Genomic DNA, 5000 nt, shown 5'->3' with positions numbered 1-5000 from the left:
TCTATCACCTCCCACCTACCCACACCTGCTGTCTTCACTGAGCCTCCCACATACACTGGAAAGTCACCTCCTCCTTGACATCAGCTTGACAGCCTGCTGCCTTAGTCAACAGCCTGACTGCGATTCTAGCTGGCCAGTCCACCAGTTCCCGTGACTTCTATTCATGTCTCACCGTCTTCTCTTGCTACGGGCGTGTGCAGCAGCAGCTGCCCAAGGGACTTTCTACTGTCATAAAACAACAGAAGAGGCTCCCAGTCACAGTGGCTGTGCTGGGCCTTTCCTTTAATTCTCCATCCTGGGCTCTCAGCCACTTTTCTGTAATTTCCCCATGTCTATTCAGGCAACAGGAAGCACAGTCAGCGCGAAAACTCCCCATTATCGGAGGCCTGGCATGCATCCTGCCCACGTCTCCATGGTAGGTTCAGACTCGGCACAGCGTGCTCAGAACTCTGCCAACATGGGAACGTTAGACGTGTTTTATTTTTACAATATATTTTCTCATTGCGTGAGTAAAGACTTTTTTCTTCCTTTCTGTTCCTCCACCCCCTTTCTCACACATAGATACTGAAGCGTGAGGGGCATCAGAAGCCTGACCAAGGTTACACACACAGTCAGGAACTCCCAACTCAGACCAACAGTTTTTTCTACACCGTGCAGGGCGGTTGTTCGGTTCCCGTAAGTAAAGGCAACTCTTTGGGGAGAGAGCAGATGTCAGTCCTACACAGGCAACAAGATTTAGTCCTCACTTGATTTCAAATTAAAACATGTAGATGCTATCTTTACGACATTCTGAAATGAATGGGTAACATAGAAATAATCTATATTAATCAACATAGCCTTTTCCATAGGAGGAATATCACAGACCTTCTTTTGCTGGGCATCTATCTACGTAAGGCTATTTCCAATGAATCTACATGGCTTCATCTACATTCTTTCAACATTTGTCTTACACATATTTTTCAGTCTAATGAAGGCCCCATTGGTGGAGTATCTGTGAATTAGGAGAAAGGGAAGCAGCTGGCCATGGGCAGTGAAACCACGCCTTGAGACACGATGAAATCGGAGAAAAATTCTGCACTGATGCCCGACCTCCATTCATCAGATGGATACCACAAATGCCGTTCATTCCTTCCTTCCAGTTTGCGCAAAAATAACTAGGTAATAAAACTGAAATTCTTTACCACGCAGTAAACGGCTGAGCCAGCTCAGTGTAGCCTGTAGCTTCTCTGAGCGGAATTCTCTGTGAACTCGTTCCCAGGACCATTCAGATCCCAGACAGGCTGCCTCTAATAAATAGACAATCTGCAGGAGGGCAGGGGTGAGGACGCGGGAAAGCAGTGACAACATTCTCGTGACCGTCAATCATAACTGTCATAGCTTTGTTAAAGAACACAAAGCCAGGCTGGGGGAGGGCAGCTCAGTGGAAAGAGCTTGCTTATCATGCTTTGTGGCTTGACATCCCCAGCAGCACACGACAAAACCACTGAGCCTCTTATCTCTACCCACAGGGAACAGCTAGGCAGGTACTGGAAGGGACACCACATAGCGTGTCCTGCCAAGCAGCGTGTGGTGCTCTCTCTCCTTCCGTCTCTGCCAGAGGGCCCTTTGAGGGAACCTGGGACTCGGCTGTCTTGGCACAATGAGGACAAGTTGGTGGTCCTCAGGATGGTCACATCCTCTTGCCTTTTCCTTCCTTCTGAGGTCTTGATCTCTCTCCCCAACCCCGTCTGTCATTAGGAACTGAAAACCCCAGAAGCCAGGCATGATCGTAAATGCCTATAATCTTTGTACTTGGGAGGCAGACACAGGAGAATTATAAGACTTGAACTACACAGTGAATTGAGGCCAGCCTGGGAAGAATAGTGAAACCCTGTCTCAAATGATCTTTGAAAAGTTGTTAAAAATCCCCAGGGTTGGGGCTGGAGAGGTGGCTCAGTGGGTTGCTCTGGCAGAGGACTCGGGTTCAATTCCCAGCATCCAAACCGTGGCTCACAGCCACCTATAACTGCTGTTCCAGGGGATCTGATACCTTCTTCTGACCTTCATAGGAACCAGGTACATACAACGCAAACATACATGCAGGCAAAACATTCATACAATAAAATAAATAGAGACATAAAAATTTAAAAAGTCCCAGAGTTTCTTGTGGTAGGCTAGACCTGACCTTTGTTCCAGCCCACAGGTTCTGATGTCAGTACACTATCTTCATTGAGAACAAGCTTGCAGCTTGAACTTTGTCAGCATTACACATGCCTCGCAAAATGAGCTCTGTGGCCAGTGTTCAAAATCTACAACATTCTTGCTTTCCTCACGCTGGCATGAAAGGCCTGAGAATTTTATTTTTATTTTATATGTATGAGTGTTTTTGTCTACATGTATGTTATGTGCACTTCAAGTGTGCTTGGTGCTCCAGGGCAGAGAGGTCACTGGATCCCCTGGAACTGGAGTTACTGATGCTTATTATGAGCTACCATGTGGTTGCTGGGAACAGAACTAAACTTTGAAATTATTTGAGTTCCCTGCCTAGGATGCCCTATTTTTCAGTAACAGGCACTAAGAACAGATCTCCTCCCCTGACTCAGGATGCGTGGGATTCAGAAATCTATTTTAAGTGAACAAATGTATTCTTAGCTGCATGTAATTTTCTAAAGTAGAGACATAACTTCTGCTGCAAAATCTAGGGTTACAAGACCAGTTACGCCAGCAGGCCTTTCTGTACAGTTACTAAAGCTTTTATCTTACCTGTAAACTATAAGGGGACTTTGAGCAAGAGAGAACAAACAGCTCGTAAATAAAGTGGAGATGAAATGAGGTCCCAGCCCCGGCTCTGCACACCAGCACCTGAGCTCTGGACTACCGACAGACACAGGGACCTGGGTGACACACTCCAGTCCTCACCCAAACTTCAAATTCTGAGGTGTGTGTAAAGGCAGGCTGTGAAAGCTATGACGACATGACCAGGGACAAAGGCGCCATGGCTCCGAGGTAAGCATGAAGAGGTCTGCCTCATGTATTTCCTCTCTGACCAACTCAGGAGACCTTGAGATGTGTCCTTTTACAGAGCACTCACGGTTCGGGGCCTGGAGGATCTCAATCTCGCGTTGGGTCAGCACAAGCAAGTCCTAAGTCATCTGGCCCAACAGGCCAAGGAAGGTAGCAGAACCGTGTTGAGAAATCAATCGTTCTCAGTACCAGATGTTTGTTCGTGGACCAACCAGGGCTCCGATTCTTCAGTTACACAGAATCCATAACCAGGTCAGATAGACTATGTCACTGTGAAGTCATTTAAGGGTCAGTCTCAATGCATAGTCCAGGCTAGCCCGGAATTTGCTATCCTCCTGCCTCAGCTTAAGCATGCACCACTATGCTTGGCTTCGCTACTCTTTTCTTTTTCATTTATCTTTAAGTGTGTGTGTGTGTGTGTGAGTGTGCATGTGCATTGTAACACACTAGGAAAACCCAGAGGACAGCTTGCAGGAGTTGGTTCTTTCTTTTCATGTGGGCTCAAGCAGCTTGTCATGTGGCTTATCTGCTGAGCCATTTCACTGATGGTGCTGGCAAATTGTATGTCAGTTTGACACTGGCTAGAGAGTCATCTGAGAGGTGGGAGCCTCAGCTGAGAAAACAGCTTCCTAAGACTGGGCTGTAGGCAAAGCCTGGAGAGCTCTCTCTCTCTCTCTCTCTCTCTCTCTCTCTCTCTCTCTCTCTCTCTCTCTCTCTCTTTCTTTTTTTCTGAGACAGGTTTTCTCTGTGTAGTCTTGGAGCCTGACTTGGAACTTGCTCTGTAGACCAGGCTGGCCTCAAACTCACAGAGATCCGCCTGTCTCTGCCTCCCAGTTGCTGGGATTAAAGGCGTGCGCCACCACCTCCTGGCTGCATTTTCTTAATTACTGATTGATGGTGGAGGGCCCAGCCCATGTGGGTGGTACCGTCCCTGGGCTGGTGATCCTGGGCTCTAGGAGAAGGGCAAGCCAATAAGCAAAACCCCCTTCATGGCCTCTGCATCAGCTCCTGCCGCCAAGTTCCTGCCCTGCTTCCTTCAACAATGAACTACAATGCAGAAGTGTGAGTCAAGTAAACCCTTTCCTCCCCAGCTTGCTTTTGGAAATGGTGTTTTATCATAGCAATGGTAGGTTTTCTTCTTCTTTGTTTGTTTACTTATTGTTTTTTTGAGACAGGGTTTCTCTGTATAGCCCTAGCTGTCCTGGAACTCAACTCTGTGCTGGCCTCAAACTCACAAAGATCCACCTGTCTCTGCTTCCTGAGTGTTGGGATTAAGGGCGTGCGCCACCACTGCCCTGCAGCACTGGTCTTCTTTACCACCTTCCCTGCCTGATTTTTTCTTGCAGAACTCAAGGATGGAATCCAGGTTCTTGCATATTAGGAAAGCACTCTACCATGGAGCTAGGGCCCAGCCCCTCTATCTCTGTCTTTTTTTTTTTTAATATTTTATGGTTTATTTAACTTTATTTTTTTTTATGTGCATTGGTACAAAGGTGTCAGATCCCCTACAACTGGATCTTCAGACAGTTGTGAGCTGCCATGTGGGTGCTGGGAATTGAACCTGGGTCCTCTGAGAGAGCAGTCAGTACTCTTAACCACTGAGCCATCTCTCCAGCCCCTCTATCTCTGTCTTTATATTTAAAAAATTTATTATTATTTTTAAATAATATGGTTTTAATGTATATGTGTCTGTGAGTTTGGAAATGCATGTAGGTGCAGATGTCCAAGGAAGCCAGAGGTGTAGGATCTCCTTGGAAATGGAGTTAAGGGTGACTGTAAGCTGTGTGCAGTGGATGCTGGGACCAGACTTGGGTCCTCTGCTCCAGTGTTAAGTGCTTGTTCCCATTTCTCTAGCCACCTCCCCCACCACTTTTTTTTTTTTTTTTCCGAGACAGGGTTTCTTTGCGGCTTTGGAGCCTGTCCTGGAACTAGCTCTGTAGACCAGGCTGGTCTCGAACTCACAGAGATCTGCCTGCCTCTGCCTCCCGAGTGCTGGG

The 5000-nt window shown here is 47.1% G+C and overlaps 1 protein-coding gene across 1 annotated transcript in view; it reads right to left on the bottom strand.

The window, feature by feature from the left end:
• Lima1 (LIM domain and actin binding 1) overlaps positions 1-5000 on the bottom strand; it is a 116756-nt gene that overhangs the window by 10101 nt on the left and 101655 nt on the right. The window lies entirely within an intron of this gene.

Source organism: Microtus ochrogaster, chromosome 15, assembly GCF_000317375.1.
Source record: "Microtus ochrogaster isolate Prairie Vole_2 chromosome 15, MicOch1.0, whole genome shotgun sequence".
Lineage (NCBI taxonomy): Eukaryota > Metazoa > Chordata > Mammalia > Rodentia > Cricetidae > Microtus > Microtus ochrogaster.
The sequence above is the reverse complement of the archived record's forward strand: the minus strand, read 5'-3'. Positions and strand labels throughout refer to the sequence as shown.